The sequence below is a fragment of the Echinops telfairi genome, unplaced genomic scaffold (assembly GCF_000313985.2).
Source record: "Echinops telfairi isolate 266 unplaced genomic scaffold, ASM31398v2 ScPeMD7_23;HRSCAF=83, whole genome shotgun sequence".
Taxonomy (NCBI): Eukaryota; Metazoa; Chordata; class Mammalia; order Afrosoricida; family Tenrecidae; genus Echinops; species Echinops telfairi.
The window spans coordinates 9,134,412-9,152,433 of record NW_022103920.1 but is presented as its reverse complement, the minus strand read 5'-3'; the positions used below and the strand labels follow the sequence as shown (position 1 = coordinate 9,152,433).

The window sequence follows — 18,022 nt, the reverse complement described above, 5'->3', positions numbered from 1 at the left end:
AAGCAGATTTGTACATTTGTTGCCATCATCATTCTCAAAACATTTGCCTCCTACTTGAGCCCTTAATATCGGCTCCTCATTTTTCCCCTCCCTCCCACTTCTCCCTCCCTCATGAACCCTTCATAATTCATAAATTATTATTATTTTGTCATATTTTACACTGTCCGACATCTCCCCTCACCCTGTTCTCTGTTGTCCATCCCCCAGGGAGCAGGTTATACGTAGATTCTTGTAATCAGTTCCCCCTTTCTACCCCACATTCCCTTCACCCTCCAGGCATCGCCGCTCTCACCACTGGTCCTGAAGGGTTCATCTGTCCCAGATTCCCTGTGTTTCCAGTTGCTGTCTGTACCAATGTACATCCTCTGGTCTAGCCAGATTTGTAAGGTAGAATTGGGATCATGATAGTGGGGGGAGGAAGCATTTAAGAACTAGAGGAAAGTTATGTTTCATCTTTGCTACCCTGCACTCTGACTGGCTCATCTCCTCCTCACAACCCTTCAGTAAGGGGGTGTCCAGTTGCCGACCAATGGGCTTTGAGTCTCCACTCTGCACTTACCCTCATTTATAATGATATGATTTTTTGTTCTTTGATGCTTGATACTTGATCCCTTCGACACTTCATGGTCACGCAGGCTGGTGTGCTTCTTCTATGTGGGCTTTGTTGCTTCTGAGTTAGATGGCCACTTTCTTTTGGTTTATTTTCAAGCCTTTAAGACCCCAGATACTCTATCTTTTGATAGCCGGGCACCATCAGCATTCTTCATCTTTGCTTATACACACATTTGTCTTCAGCGATCGTGTCGGGAAGGTGTGCATCATGGGATGCCAATTTAATAGAACAACGTGTTCTTACATTGAGTAAGTACTTGAGTGGAGGTCCAAAGTCTATCTGTTGCCTTAATACTAAACCTATAAATATATGCACATAGATCTATTTCCTCACCATCCTATATAAATATAATGTACATGCCTGTATTTAGATCTCTATAAATAACCTTGGTCACCTAGTTCTTTCCTCTATTTCCTTTTACTTTCCACTTGTCCCACTATCATGATCAGCCTTCATTTGGGTTTCAGTAATTTCTCTTGGTTACATTAAACATATTGTTTGTGTCTCAATAATTTCTGGCTTACCCTCCAAATCCAGCAGAGCCACTTGCTCTCATCCCCTCTGAAGGAGGAGCCCTTGGTGGGGTAGTGGTTAGATATTGGCCTCTGAACCCCAAGATCAGCAGGAGGAAACCACCTGCCACTTCTAGGGAGAAAGACAAGGCTTTCTACTACCGTAGAGATTAACAGTCTTGGAAACTCTCAGGGACACTTCTACCCTGACTTACAGGATCACTGTGAGTCAGGATTGACCTGTCGGCAGTGATTTGGATCCTTCCAGCATCGCCTCCCCGCCCGCACCCCTTCCTGACTTAGATACACAAGTTGCTGTATCTTGTCTCTTTCTCTATTGCCCTGTCTGCAAGTTGTGTGTGTGTTCTATCTGTCTATCTATCTATCTATCTATCTACCTACCTACCTACCTACCTACCTACCTACCTATCTACCTATGTATGTATTTACGGGGCACCCACTGGTTATTCTTTTTCTGTGTGTGTTAGCCATACCTGAAAGTCTTCTATGGACTGTCTATTAAGATGCTGAAATGCACTTTTAAAGTCGATGGGGCATTATCAGTTATTCGTTGACATGCTAATAAAGTACTTGCTAGTTCCTTTCTTTCGCCCCTTTGTCTTTAGGGTGCTGACTTCCTTGGCTCTTCAAAAAGAAAAGCAGAGTTTGCCTTATGATGTTTTGCTACATGGTCGTAAGGTCATTGTTTCAGCACTAACTTTTCCGATAGGATCTCATTGGGGGTTCATAGAGCAATATCTCCTGTTCATCCTGGAACTTGTTGGAAAGCACTCAAGTCTCAGACCTGTGGAATCAGAGTCTGCATTTTAAGAATCCCTTCAGTTGATTTGTTTCTTGTTGAATCTAGAGAAGCATTCCCCTAGATTTTTATTTGTCTGACATATTAATTCTCCAACTGAAATTATGATGGTGGCTCTGTAGGAAAATAAATAACCAGAAAGGTTTCGGGGCCCACGTTTTCCCTCCTTCCTTTACCTGCGGGCAACTTGGGGCTTCAGAGAGGGTTGCATCACAGTGATTTGCCTATCCTGTGTTTTCTGGTACAGTTATCTCTATTTACATGTTAAGATTGTTTTAATTCATTCTTGTGCTTAATGCCTTAGATCTGCCTGCATTTAATGTGTATAAACATCTTCAGAACCTTTTGGGAAGTGCTATACATAAGAAAGAGGGGGAAAAATCTTCAAAACTTTGTCGTTTCTGAAGGAAGCCTTTAGGCATGATGGGAACGAGATATTACTTTAGCTTTCAATTCAGTTGAACTACTTTGGACACAAAGACAGAAAGGGAATTTTGTTCCTGCAAAGGCACAGCAGGCGCAGCTGAAACCCAGGGAGAGATAATGCACTAAGTATAGCAGTTAAGTGATAAAGATTTTGATTCCTAAAGTGGCACGTCCCAAGCCTCAAAGCAGCAGTGGCAACTTCAGGCAGCAAACAAATGGCATGCAGCTTCCGGAGCGGTGAGGGTCCTTGGGGTCCTGCCAGACTGGAGGTACGTTCTATAGGGACATGTGGTTGCGACTGGGGACAGTTACCCGGGGATCATACCCACCACCAAGTTGTACTCAGACAGTTCCCAGAACTTTCCTAATCACAAGATCCAATGGTCTTTTCCAACTTGTTCCCTGTTATCTCTGCAATGCTATGTACTCCTGACACAACTATTTTCTTTTATTTAGCTGTGGGCTCTGCGGACTGTCTTGTGCTGTCCTGACTTGCCTTCTTGTTCTGACCTTTCGCGACTGCATTTCCTCCACTCAACCTCTTAAATGTGTTGCTTCAATTTTCATTTCCAGAGAGGTAACGGAAAGGCATGTCCAAGTCCATACATCCAGAGTCCAAAACAAGAATCATATCTTGGCTATACTTTAAAATTGTTAGTCCATTAGAAAGAAAGCCAACCCCGCCCCCCCCTCCCAAAATAAACCAAACCCACAAAGCACCATATTTTGAATGTTGTGCCCTATATATTGGTACTGAACTCTACCCTGTAGCATGATAGCATTTTTTAGGGTTGCCTCGGGTGCCAGCAGGAAAGAGGATATGCACCCTGAGGTTTAGGAAGACAGTTCCTTTCATCTGTGTTATATACTGGTAAGAAAAGTCAGGAAGCATTTGGTAAAGCGATAGTGGCAATAATGCCCAAATCTGTTTGAAGCCTTGCATTGTCAATGTGACAGATATGGAAAGGGTTATCAGGGAGCACTATCGATAAGAGCATATTGTATCGAATAAGTAAATGGACCAGATCCTGGAAAATACTGAAACGACGCTACAATGAATAGAACATCTGGATACAGATATGATAGCATATGATATGATCTAAATAGTGTATGTGTTGTTGTGGTTGTTGTTAGTTGCCATCGAGTTGGCTCCAACCCATAGCAACTCCGAACCACAGAATGAAACATTTCATGGTCCTGCGCCATCCTCACTATTGGTGCTACACCGGAGCCCATCGGCGCAGCCACTGTGTCCATCCATTTCTTCACGGTATTCCTCTTTTTCTGTTTCTCCTATGTACTTACCCTATAGTGTACACATATATGCATATATATACATCCCTCTGTATATATGTGTGTGTGTAACATTAAAGAGATTAAATTAGTAGTCAAACCCTAGCCACTAAGAAAAACTTAGGCACATTACGAATTCTAGCAAATGCTTTCGATTAGAATTAGTGCCAGTGCTCTACAAATTTCTTTCAAAACACAAAGAGGAGAGACCCTTCCCACTTCTTTTCATGAGGCATTTCTAACCCAATCCTAAATTCAGACAAAGACATCACAGTAAGAAAAAAACTATATTTCCTATGGGTATAGATACAAGAATCTTTTACAAAATATTAGCAAATGGAATCCAGGGACAGAAAAAAGGACAATAGACCTTAACTAAGTGGAAATTTATTCCAGAAATTCAAGATTGGTTTAACATCTGAAAATCAGTTCATGGAATACATTAGATTAATAGAATAAAAACCTGCCCCAGGCTGGACTCTCTAAGGAAGCCAAAGCAGTGAGTGTGTATACAATGGAGCTTCAAAAATTTCATGGAGAAATGGAATTAAAAGGTAATAGAATTTTCCATGAGCTTTTTGAAGTTCCTTCTTATATAGAAAAGAGAGAGAGATTTATCTCAAGGAAATGGCTCACATGCTTGTAGAGACTGGCAATCCCCAAATCCATGGGTCAGGCACCAATGTGGAGGCTTTTCCTGACTCACTTAACTGCAAGACTGATGACTCCCAATAGGACAGCTCAAGACCCCAAAACTAGCGGTCAGATGATGACAAGCTGGGTGCGCGTTGAAAGCAAATGCCAGTGAGCTTTGCCCAAATATCTGCCTTTATCAGACACAAGCCACACTCCAGAAGAAAACCCCCTTACCATTCATTGGCTGGTAACACCAGATTACGTCTTGAAAGTAATTACATCAGATCACAAAATGCAGGCTGATCATATCATTACATAATGGTCAATTTACGACATAACCATCAAATCACTGAGAATCGTGGCCCAGTCAAGTTGACACAGAAACCTGACCATCACAGTCAAACCCTTATCAATGTGGTACCTGAACACATCCACTTGAACCATCCATAGTCTCTGAACAAAGGCCGTGATGAAGCTGTATGTGTGTCTCACGATGATACAGCTAACACATGAACAATCGAAACTGTACTGGTCCCATTTACATCTTATATCTTGTAAGTAGAGAAAATAAAATATTTTATATACACTTACAAGGAAAAAACACTCATAACAGTATAATCCTCATTTCTGGTATTTAGAACTACCTGCTTCTACCATCCAATCTGTAGTCCCTTTGCCCTCAGCAAGCACTTCAGCTGGTTATCGCTCTTTGTCTGGTGGCATGACCTTCATTCCTGAAGGGTCTGGGTCATTAGGTTGTGATAGTTTTCCATTGACTTTAATCACAGGGCACAGTAATACTGAGAGAAGCCCTTCAGTGCAGTGAATTACTGGATGTGGCTCTTTGAGCTGTAGTCTTATTTTAATTCCTACCAAATGACTCGATGGGACTATGAAAATGGAGGTGTTTGTGGCTCAGCAAAGGGTTTAGATATCTCCCTAATGATGTTGATGAGGACCATGGCACCCACATGGAATGGGACCATTTAAATTAGAAACATGAAACTCTACTGTGGGGATTGCATAGTTTTGTAATCCCACCAGGTTTAAAATGAATCGTTTCAGAAGCACAGGGGGACCTCACGTCTATCAACAAAGCCGAACCCAGAGTGGAGTGTGTCCATTGGACCTGGATGCCCCTTCATGTGGAGCCTCTTTGAGCCCAGAGACAGGAAGACGTGACACTCAAGACCAGAAGAGACATGGCAGAGACACAGCAACAGCACAGGAAGCAGAACCAAGAGGACAAGACATCCTGGTGCATTTCCAGGCCCCTGGAGTGAGGAATCTGAGTGTGGTAGAGCAGGAGGCTTGCTGGCAGGGTAGGTTTCCAATCTCCAGACACCTCGTAGTGGTGTGGTGTGGGGAACTTAATTTGCTAACCCATAGAGCTAATGCTGAGTGATTGGGGCCATAGGCTCACTGGCAAAGTGAGCAATTTTTGGAGGTCACAGGCCAAGGACCCACACGTCTGGAGTCATGGCTGAGAACAGGCTGTCCTGACTACAGAACTGTACTCTGAGCATTCCTGATGCCGAATTGTAACCTGTTAACTTTTCTAATAAGCTCCACAATCCTGGATATTGTCGGTGAGTTTTGTGTGGCCATTGCAACAGACTACCATCCCTGACAGAGAAATAGACAGTGTGTTAGGAGGGATGACTGGTTGCAGGGCAGAGGCATATCTGACCTCATGGGAATTTTCCTGGGGCGGATGCTGAGTTTGAAACTCCTTCTCCCTTGTGAAGTTAGAGGAGGTCAGACACTAACCCGAGCTATTATTCCATGTCCCAAGCAACCTTCTGTACTCCAGACATGCTCCTCTTTACCTCCAATATGCAATCTCAGTGTGATTCCCCTCAGTAATGAGGATCAACGATATCAACCAATGCTGTTAACTCCTTTCCTTTTGCCCGTTGATCCAGAGGCACAGGGAACCCAAGTTGCGAGGTGGTATTATTAACTTCCAGTTCAATTGTCTCAATGCTGTGTCTCCTTCTGGAATGTCGGAACTAAGATTTCTAGACCCACAGAGCATAGGGTCACAGGTCAAGAAGCAAACATTTTGTGAGTGAGTCACTAGGGGTAATGGTGTGTGGTGTCACTTTGTTTCCATCTCTTGATTCCTGGGCCCATGAATTCTGAGGTTGGGAGACACAGCACTACATCTTGGATTCGGGGTTAAAGCATACACAACTTGTTGGAGAACTTTGCCCCAATTCCACCAAGAATTACCCCAATTCCACCTACCTGACTTTTTAATTATGCCTTTAGAAGGGCATTCGATTATTCTCTCAAGCCAGTTGGTTTAGGATGATGGGCTCATGGTAAGACCATGGTAAGATTCCATGACCATTGCCAGGCTTCCTTTGCTGTGAAGTGAGTTCCTTGACCCGAGACGATGTATGGTGGGATAGTACCATGACTATGCATGAGGCATTCTGTACTGGTAGGAGCAATGGATATTAGGTTTGGTAGAAGCACTGTAGACAGGGAAAGTAAATTGTTATTCAGACTGTCTGCTCCTGTAAGAACAAAAGCTGCCTCTTCCATAGTGGAAACAATTCAGTGCAATCTACTCGCCACCAGCTTGTTGGCTGATTTCTCTGAGGAATGGCTCCTTGTCAGCAACTCAGTGTTGGTCTCTGCGGATGCAAAGTGACTGTAGCCAAGTCATGCATCTCCTCAATCCCTGCCACCGTGTCCACTTTGTTCATTGGGCAATGACAGGAGTGACTTAGGATGGCTGGTTTCCACAGAACATGTCCACCTCTCCCCTTGATAATTAAAACCCTCCTCTGCCAAGATTTGATAAGCAATCACATGAAACACAGGTACCTTCACCCTTTTTACCTACTTATAGAGGTCTGTTCACATACCGTTCCCTCATATCTCCTTGTCACCAATTTTCTAATCATGTTCCTTCCAAGCCAAAGCTTTGGCCATAGCTCATGAATCAGCAACTAATCACACATCTAGCCATTTCTCCTTCCAAGGGAAATGCTCAGTCAAGTGTGGTGCTCAAATTCTACCCAGGGTGGGGGCACAGATAACTTGTCTTCACTCTGCTTCAGGAAGGCCCCAGGAAGGCTCTCCAATGCTGCCACCATGCACATGTGAGTGGTGGCTGTCTATCACACAGAAAAATCTATTAACCAGGCATACATCATCTCTTCCTCGGTCAACTGATCCTAAGGAACTCACCAGAGACCATAGGTACAGACTGCGAGGGGCAAGGTAATGGGGCAAGAGTGGAGACTGTGGGCGTTTAGACCACGTCATCCTGCAACTTACTTGTGCCTTCCGGTCCTGCTTGATCCAGCTCTCATATCTACCATTTTCATTTAACAGTGCAGTGCTACTGTCCACATCCAAACTGATAACTATGAGTCCAGCAAGCATCAGTCACATGGTGACGTGGTGGCCCATGCTTCAGCTTTCAGTTGCTATAATGGCCCAGTCACAACCCAAAATCTGTTTCTCCAAAGGAGAATGGTTACCTGCAGAGATTGGCAGGACTTTGCGCCCAAATCCTAAGCGTCTACACTGTAATTCCCCAAAGACTTCAAACAGCATTTCCACGTGCTCCTGTGGTGACAGGAGAGAGTTCAGTGACTCACACATGAAGCAGGTGGATGCTATGGTAGGTGACATGTATCTCAGTAGAGCTCTTTGAAGAGAATACAGATAAGTGGGGGGAAATAAAGCCCCCAATCTTTGCCTATATCTTTTTACAGTTCCCTGTCAATTTCATTATTCACCAAGTTTCCCAAACTGAGTTCTTTCAGATCACTCCCTCTCTTTTCACCGCCTTTCTGGATGACCAGAGTAAGCCCATTTCTTCCTGCATAGTGTCTCACATCCATTACTTACTCTTCACTCTGGTGTCCACAGGAGGCCTCCACAGGCAGTTCTCACCTCTCACCGTGATGACTGAAAGTGTCTTCTAAATAGCTCCTCCAGTCTCTCTCTCTTTAAATGGCCTACTCGAAAGCTCGGTGGTTTTAACCCACCGAATGGCTCTGAGGGACAAAGACCTGCTGATCTACTTCCATAAAGACGATCAACTGGAAAATCACCCACCGGAAGAACTAGGCAGCCACCAGTAGTGGAGGCACAGAGAGTATTGTTCACCACCAATTTCCCAAGAAGCACCATTGTGCCTCCTGGGCATGGCATGTTTAGAGGTCAAACCTGGCTCTCTACATTTGACTTCCAATACTGTGCAGTGAAGAAGAGCGTGGTGGTACAGTGATTAAGCACTGCACTGCTAACAGCAAGGTCTGCAGTTCAAACTCACCAGCCAACTTTCACAAATATAGAAACAGCTCTACTCTGTCTTGTAGGTTCACTGAGTTCACGTCCACCAAAGGACATGCCACCATTACCCCCACCACATGAAATGCAGAAATAAGAATTAACTAAGACATATGAAGTATGGCCAGCGTGCTCTTTAGAAGCAAGGATGTTGAGACTTCTTGCATAGTTTGGACATGTTGTCAGGAGAGACCGGTGCCTGGAGAAGGCCATCATGAGAGGGGCAGCGACAAAGAAGAAGACCCTCCATGAGATGGATTGACCCTCTGCTTGCCACAGTGGGCTCCAACATTGGAATTGTGGGGATGTGCAGGACCAGGCAGTGTTTTCTTCGGTTGTGCAAAGGTTTGCTGTGGGTGGGAACCAACTAGAAGGCTCCTAACAACAATCCTCCACCCCAGCAGCAAATAACAAGAACATAAAATTGCAAAGAGGGCATTGTGTCCTACAGTATCAGAGATTATCAAGAGTCTAGAAAGAAATCCAAAAATAATTTCATTCCTTGAGTGGGGAAAATCATGAAGCTCCCCGGCCAAGGACACCTGTAAGTAACGGTTGAGTTCAAAAGAAAAGATGATCTCCCTTGAGTATTATGTTCTTGGAAAACTACAACGGCACAAACAAAAGTGTCTGAAAGAGACCAAAAGGACACCAGCTCTCTGAGAGCACAGATAGGGAAGTTTCATGGGGCGCGGGGGAGGAAGTTGAATCTAATGGGAGTGAAGCCCAGAGAACAGAACTCATGGGAATGCGGACACAAGGCGAAGACTGTAACCAATGTCATAGATCATTATGTCCAAAAGCTGCTGCATGGGAACAGGTTTTTCTGCCTGGATTTTCACCAAAGCTAAAATATTAATATAAATAGCCATAAAGCTCAAAGGTGCACCAGTGATGACCCGCCTAAAATTGAGATGAGATTGTGTTCAAAGGTAGGGAGACAGGATGCTGAAAATCTCCATTCTCCCTTAGTTGTGTGGTAGAATCAATGCCCTCCTAATTCAAATTTCTAATTGAAATGCTCGTGGAATCTGATTCACCCATTCTACAATGCATATGGAAGTGCAAAGGGCCAGGGAAATTGAAGGCCTCAGCTCTACCAGATATTAAGATGATATGAATCCACCCTAATTAAGGCATCGTACACTTATGCACGGTCAAGAAATTGACCAAAATCATAAAGTAAGAACCCAGAAATACAGACATGCCTGTTGGAGAACCAACCCTTTATAGGAAGCCTGATAGTCCGCAGCTGCAGGAGTTGGTGGAGGTGGGCGGATGGGGGGAGTCCATCCTAGCTCAGATGTGGCATGGCAAATTAAGGAACCATTTGCAACCAAGCTGGACCTAGAGTAATATAGTAGGTTGTTGTTAGGTGCTTCTGAGTGGTTCCCAACTCACTGTGACCGCATGGGACAGAGCAGAACTGTCCCACAGGGTTTCCGGGACCACTGTCTGTAGAAATCACCTGGAAAGCACACAACAACGATAATCTTTGTGGGAGCATATCACGAGGACTTCCTCCCAGGCAGTGGCTGGTAGATTCCAGCTTCCAACCTGTCTGTGAGCAGCCCAGCACTTCACTGCCGGGCCACCAGCACTCCTAAAATCCTGGCAGCATCAGGCTGCTGAAACACCACAGGCAAGTTTCCAACAAGTCTAGACCGGCAGTTCTCAAGTGCAGGGACAGAGATCTGTGAGTGCACCCAACCCTAAAATCTGGTCCTTCCCTCCGGAGGTGACTGCTTCCCCAGAGTCTGTTGTCCTGGCACAGCCTACTGTTCAGGTGGCCCCACTCTGGTTTGCTCTCCTGCTTCTCCAAGATCAGTCCCATTGGGGGCAAAAGCCATCTTCACGCTCATAAAATCTATTGCTATTTTGATCAGAAAGGAGCACTGCCCCTTTCCCACGAGCTCAGTCTCCATAAAAATGACCTTGTCCTCTGGGAATCTGAAAGCGTCGGTGTCCAGCATTGCATTGCCACCCAAAAGGTCAATGGTTCAAACCCACCAATTTCTCATTAGGAGAAAATCGAGGCTTCCATAAGGATTCCCAGCCTCAGATATCCTCAGAGAGCACCTGCACTCTGTCCTTTAAAGTTGCTATGACTTGGAATCCATGCAACAGAAATGGGTTGGATCGTGTTTGGGTCTGTGATAGCCAGAGCACAGCTCCATTCCTCACTCAAAAATGTGGCCTCTGGAGACCTCGGCATGTCTGAGAAAGCAAAATGTTCCCTACCCAAAGTCAGAGCCTCGGCTGTTAACCTTCAGTAGTATTTACGAGATGAACATGGACACTAGATCCTCCCCTCTGCGGCTGTGCTTCCCCTGCTGCTCCCCACGTGTCCCAGGACCACTGGGAGGGCAATGTGTAATGGGTGCATACTGAGCCTTTGTGCTGATTGTCTTATTTAGAACTCGACAACAACTCTGCTTTCAACAGGCACATCTACTTGTGGAAAGGGAGGAGATTCCATCGTCATCTATCAGGATAACACCCCACCACTCCCCGTGCTATCCACCTGATTCCAGTTCACATGACCCTAGAGGACAGAGCAGAACCACTTCCTAGGGTTTCAGAAGATATAAATCCTTAAGGGAGCAGACAGCTTCATTTTTCTTCTAAGGAGTGATTGGTGAATTTGAACTGCTGACCTTGTAGTTACCAGCCCAACACCTAACCCACAATGCCACCACGGAACCTGAGGTGGATATAACTCAAAACTCTAAACCCACTGCCATTGAGTAGATTCCCACTTAGAGCCACTCTGTCAGACAGTAGAACTGCCCCTGTGGGTTTCTGAGAGTTTCTGTGGGTTTATGGGAGCAGACAACCTCATCTTTCTCCTGAGGAGTGGCTGATGGTTTCAAACGGATAACCTTGTGGTTAGCAGTCCAACACTTAAACTACTACACCACCAATTGGTGAGTAATAGGCACCCATCACCATGCCTGTTGACTGATGAATGTAGACAGTGCCCTGAAATGAATGACAAAATTTAAAGTACAAGCCAGCCGTAGCACATGGTAGATTAGTCATTGTTAGCTCATCTAAACTCTCCTGCCTGTGTGTGTGTGTGTGGGCTGTATGTGTGTGCGCACACGCATACATGCAAAGGCACACGTATAGGTGTCTAAGTGTATGCATAGAAATGCAGGCCTGGTAGAAACCCAAGGGACAATTATTATGTTTTTTTGTTTTGCTTGCTTGCATATTTGAAATTTTTTGCAATTCACTTGTACCACCCTTATAATCAGAAACAAAACCAATGACAATTTCCAAACATCTGCAGCATGTTTATATAGGTCTTGTCACAATTGTACAGTAAGCACTTTCTTCCATTATCCTCTCTGGCCCTGCGTGCTTTCCTTGCTCGTTGAAAGGGCTCTACAAAGAGGGGTCTGGCTGTAGCTGGAGACCCCTTGTCCCAGCTCTCCTATACAATCCGCTCTATTTCAAACACATCAAGGTCACGCATGCCTTCAAGTCCTGAGATCAAACCTTTTCTATCAAGCCAGTCAACATGAATAGTTTCTTACACGCACCGTGGCTTAAACTACAAGTCCTTTGCTGGTCGTTTTACTCAGAATACTAATGCGCTGCAGCTTTTCTCATTGTCTCTGAGCCCAAAGACTAGAATGATAACACAGAGCTCCAATCGTGTTCTTCTTGACTCAGTGACCTATAGAAACAGCGATGATCACTTTCAAAGGACACAGGAATGAAGGTAGCAGCCTCGGTCATTCAAATAGACGCTGTCCAAACGGAGCGGCTTCGGAGTCGGGAAATGTTGCCTTGTGGGTCCCTTTTCTCTCACTCGAGTTGAGTTGCGACGTCAGGCAGTCTGAGGGTGCAAAGGCTAAGCACTCAGCTGTTAACCTGAAGGTTGGCGGTCTGAACCCACTGAACTGCTCAGATCTGACCGTCTGTTTCGTAAAGACTACAGCCCAGACAACCACAAGAGGCTGCTCCGCTCTGTCATGTGGGAGTTGACATTGGCATGAGGCATCCAAGAAGAATTCCTCCTGTGAATGAGAGGCCCAACTGAATGTAGGGAGTCACGTCCGAACTTGGTGGGTTTCCTGATGCAAGCAGCGGCCTTTCTCAATAACTCGTTGGATGTCAATGATTTCCATTTACCTGGCAGGTGGGTTTGTTATAACCTGCCCCACTGCCATCACGACAATGCTCACACATAGTGACCCTACTACAGCCAGAGGAGAACTGTGCCCTCGGGCCTCGGAGGCTGTAAATCCTTATGGGAGCAGACAGCCTCATCTTTCTCCCCAGGAGCAAATGGTGGATTCAGACCGTTGACTGTGTAGTTAGTGACCGAAAGCCTAACCCACTGTGACACCAGGGCTCCAGTATTGACCACATTGCAGCGTATTCACCCTGGCAAGGAGCTCTAGTGGTGCCAGCTGGTAGGTGTTGGACTGCTAATCAAAGGTCAGAGGTTCAAATCCACCAGCTGCTCTGCAGGAAAAAGATGAGACCGGCTGCTTTTGTAAAGATTTACAGCTCAGAAACCCTCTCTAGCGTCGCTATGAATAAGAATGGATGGGAACAGGTGTGGGCTTGGACAATTCTTTGTATTTAATAAGCGAGAATTAAAAGGCGAGGTGGCTATTGTGACCACACCACCCTCCAGCCCCCCACCTCCACCCCCACCCCCGGGAAGACTGTGAGCAGTTGGAATGAACCTGAGTGCCATTGTCAAGAGCCTGTCACAGCCATCGGTGTTGAATACCACTTGAATACTGGTTCAGCATAAGGAGATATTCCAGTATGTGGATAGGAAAATAAGGTGACCAGACGTCCTGCTTTTGGCGGGACAGTCCCGATTTTTAACAATTTTTCCTGCATCCTGTGGCGTTTTTTAAAAAGTCCGATTTTTGGAAAGAATGCACGACAAGCTAGGGTATACGGTTTTCGGCTGCCATGTGGCTATTTCGCCAGGATGAGTTTTATCAATGATGTCCCGCTTTACCATTGTTAAAATCTGGTCACCTGGCCTAAGTACGTGAGACGGAGTTGAGGGGAAAAAAATAAAGAATCAGGTCTTGAGAGGATTTCCACCTCTTTGACCAAAAATGCTGTCCATTGCATATCAGTCCTCCAGGAGAATAGGGCCTGCGATTTCCTTCATCATCCAATACCTGGTAGGTTGTGGCATCTTACATGATGTCGTGGGAGAGGGTCTAAAACTCATGGTTGGAGTCATGAGTTCGTTGGGGAAATGAAGAGACTTGAGCTCCATGGCTTGCTGACGGTGAGTGAGAAAACCCCCACCACGTCCTTGGCAGCAGTATGGAAGGTTCTCCTCATGGGACAGTGTCTCTGGGCTTCATTCTGAGAGAGGCAGGTATCTCTGCTGCTCTGAGTTGGCCAGCTAGGTGGGGTGGATCATCTTCCTCAGGGGAACTAAGTCTTCAAAAGCTACTCCACTGTGTAAATGGTTGCTTCTCCCTCCGAGTAGCCGGGCCTTTGAGCTTTGCCTGAGGGCATCTGAAACTTTGCAAAGATGTGTGCTCGTGAAGCTGTTTAATGTATAAATAATCCCAGTTCCAAAAGGCCGGATCACCGCAGACAATGGTTTTAGATGAGGGAAGTGTCTCTACCAGTCTCGGCTCACAACTCCATTCTGCAAGCCATCTCCTAATTTTGCCTCCGCTCTGCCATCCGGGACATCTGCCAGCTTGTTCCCAGGAGGATGTGCCCGTGGGGTTAAAACGGCCTCACTGGTCTGCTTGCAGGAGAACTCAAACCCCATGTCTCACCTCCCTCTTAGAGAAGGACCTTTGTTTTAGAAAGAACTCTCCTTCACTTGGGCTTTTATCAGCTTACCGAGATGCTGTGCCCGTTTGCGTTGTAACTTCATTCAGGGCTTTCTGGTTCACTGATCGTAATAGGGGTCAACACTGTTTGTTGCTGTGGAGCTCTGGCTCAAGCAGATCCCAAATACAGCAGTTGAGCAAAACCAAGCTGGGTCCCACGCCATCGTCATGAGTCCATTGGTTTGAGCCCATCACCGTGGCGACTGCTATTGATGCCTTGCTAGCATGCTAGCCAGCTGTGATCCAAGGGGTTTCCATTAACCCATGTGGGGACACAGATGACCAGGCCTTTCTTCCTAGTCTTACTCTGGAATCAGAATTGTGTTAGGCTGGGTGGTCTAGAAAACACAACCGGAGATACTCATATGTATGGGAAGAACCTTTGTATTGAAAAGTAATCTTATATCAAGAAGACATCAAGCCCGGTTCAGCCTAAGTCCACAGGTCTGGTGTTAGCAGCTGCAGGCCAATGAGGCCAAAAGGTGAAGCAGGAAACAGGGAGATTACAGGTTGGTGGCTACAGAGTCCTGTGGATCCCAGGTCAGGGGAAATATAGCCGGGCAGCAATAGCTCTTAGGGTCAGGTGGAGGCAGGCACAGAGTCTCAGAAAGCAGGAAGGCAGAGGGGCAGAGAGAGAGGGAGACATTTCCAGATTCTCTCTTATAAAAGGGCCATACACACCCCCAAGGAGGCACTATCAGGCTGTGGCCTGCTTGACAGGCTGGACTTCACCCCCACCTCCACACAGACAACATCAAGTTGACATAAAATCTCATGACCGCAAGCACTAAACCCTGCCCACTTTGGGTAACCCTGCTGGAACACAGCACCCAGCATTACATCAGCACCCAGACCACCACATTATGACGGACTGACAGCTGGGTGAGGGTCAGCTATTCTCCCACAGCTGGTCTTTTGCACCTTAGCCAAGAAAGAGAAAGGTATAAAGAAAGAATGCAGTGTTTAAGTCTGTTGTCTTTCTCTCGTGGGATCCAATATCATTCCCCAAAGATCTCAACCTGCAGCAGTTAGACGCTTCCTTGAGGAATCTGTGCACGCTGGAAAGTGGGCTTGCATGAGCCCAGTGCTTCGGAGCTCACCCACCTCCTCTTCTTGGGATGCTCCTGGTTGGTGCTCCCAAAGGACCGTATGTCAGGCTTGTTCGCTGAAAACCCAAAATAGGCAGGGCGGACCCACAGGACTCAGTATTGAGCATTCTGCCTATTTTGAAAGATGAAAGGCCCCGAGCAGTCCCTTATTCTCGCAGCCCCGGCGTCTGTCCCCTCTCCTTGAAGCCTGACATTTTTAGTTCTCTTTGTGCCCCTGCACCCTTTCATTAAACACTTGACAGAGCCTCACTGTCCCCAAGGTGGGGAGAGATCACCCCAGGGCAGGTCTCTTTCCCATCAGCTGCTGTGCCCAGAGAGGAATGAGGAGCAATCATTCCGTTTTCCCCAAATCTCTTTATCCTCTTTGATTTTTCTTATGCTTTGCTGGTTTGCAGACACTCACTGGGACGGCCACAGACAATGTACAAAAGGTTTTTTTGTGTGCGCGCCCTCCACCCCCCCACCCGACCCGCCATTCAAAATGTGTCTCTGTCCTTCAAATCATTCCCTAACCTCTCACTGCCTGTCTCCCTCCCGTCATTCCATGCTAGGAGCTGCATATGGATTCACATTTTCATTCTCATTATTGCCTCTGAGGAATGGAAGGGAGCTTGCAGGGCACAAAGCCCTGCTCGCCGGGACTTTGTTTCCAGCACCAAAGACAGACAGCCATCCAGCCCAAGGTGGGCCCTTCCAGGGTGCGGTCAATCCTTAACAGAACACTTCCACCCACTGGGTTTGCCTGTAGTTTCCTCTGTCATCTGTCTTCTGGGGGACACCCAACCATGACTGAGGTTTTCCCTGGAGCCCACAGAATCTGTGCAGCACACCTTGTACCGGAGAGCCCTTCTGTCCCTTCTCTCCTCTTGCTGTCTTAGGCCTGCATTTATCACTGAGATGCTGGAGTTTTCTGATTTGTTAGTTCGGCTTCTGGTGGGATCCACTTCTCTTAACAACTACTGCTTTCCCCCAATATTGGAAACAACGAGTGAAATAGGATTATAGATTTCTCTCTGTAGAGCAGCATTTTTAAAAATAATTATTATTATACAGCTTAAGACTCTTTGCATTATTCTAGGGAGTGCTTGTTTATGCTAATGTTTCCTCCTATGATACATGGTATCTCTAGTGCGTGGACAATGGTCTCCCAGCTAATATTGCACTGACCAAAAGTCTATTTATGAATCGGTGCTTCTTTTACCATGGTATAATTAGCAAGGTGGCTGGAACAATGGGTCCAACCATAGGAGCAATTGTGAAGATGCTGGGAGACTAGGCAGTCTTTCCTTCTATTGTGCACAAGGTTTCCCTGGGTTAACACTGACTCAGTGGTACCTAGCCGCAACAACAACAAATATGCAGGGAGCGTTGGGGGGCTAGAGACTAACAGGTTCTTAAAGGCCAAAGGCAAGGGAACAAGAATCAACAAGCCTTTGAGGGCAGGATGGTGTCTGACATTGAAGCAGGATGAGGCAATCTCACAGGGACGCTGGAGGAGAAAGGGAGGGAGATTTGACGGCCCACACTTCCACTGTAGGAGAACATGAACCATCTGAAAGTTAGCTCACCAAAGCAGAGCACTGGCATGTCATCAATGTAAGCAATGCCCTTGCCTATTGGACGTCCTCTTTCGGCAAGTTGAATGTTTATTCATGGCGTCTGCTCATATTTACCAAAAAAAGGGCGGGGCATCTGGACACATTCAGTCCCAAGAAACCATTTCAAAGTGGGTTCCTCTCCACAGATTCAAGGGCCCTAGCCAGCAGCAGACGAGGGAGCGGGTGGAGAAGCTGGCACTGCATTGAGTGATATCTGCATGCATCCTTGGTCACTGCAGATCAGTTCAGAGACAGACGGTCCCAGAGCACAGAGGGCAGGGTGTCCGGTGCAAGGAGAGTGTGTGAGTGATGAGTGGGGGATGAATGAGAAAGAGGTCGAGTAAAAGAATGTAATGGGGGGGAAATCCAACCTTGACTTCTATCGGCTGATGAAGTCAAATTTGCAGTTTTGCTTGCCTCAGTGTTCAGGGATATCTTTTTTATATTGAGTCCCTAGATGGGGCAAATTGTTTATGCACACGGCCACAGTGCAGTCCCACCCACAGGAGCCATGGGAGAAAGGACTGAAGATCTCCTTTAGAAGAGTCAGCTATTGAACACCCTCTGTCAAAGTTCTTCTCTACCTGCGGTCACCAGGATTTGAGGGGATTCTATGGCAACTTACGTTTCTTTCTAGAAAACCTATAAGATCCATCAGAAGACAACTCAAATAGTTGTGTGTGTGTGTGTCTGCGTGCGTGCGCGTGTGCAAAAAGGTGTGATAGGAGAGTGGTAAGGCGGCAAAAGTGGAACACTTGGGCACACCTGTTAAGAACAAGGCTGTGGAAATAGATCTATGTGCATATATTTATAGGTTTAATGTTAAGGTAGCAGATGGACATTGGGTCTCTACACTTT

The 18,022-nt window shown here is 46.1% G+C and overlaps 1 protein-coding gene across 3 annotated transcripts in view; it reads left to right on the top strand.

Moving 5' to 3' along the window:
• Positions 1 to 18,022, top strand: part of CHRM2 (cholinergic receptor muscarinic 2) — a 183,482-nt gene that overhangs the window by 81,050 nt on the left and 84,410 nt on the right. Inside the window, exon 1 of one of the 3 annotated variants that reach the window (XM_045288872.1) lies at positions 5,434 to 5,622. The exons of the other annotated variants lie outside the window; for them this stretch is intronic. The gene's annotated coding sequence lies outside the window, so the exon portion shown is untranslated. Of the gene's footprint in view, positions 1 to 5,433; positions 5,623 to 18,022 lie in introns of those variants that run through there. 3 annotated transcript variants of the gene reach the window in all.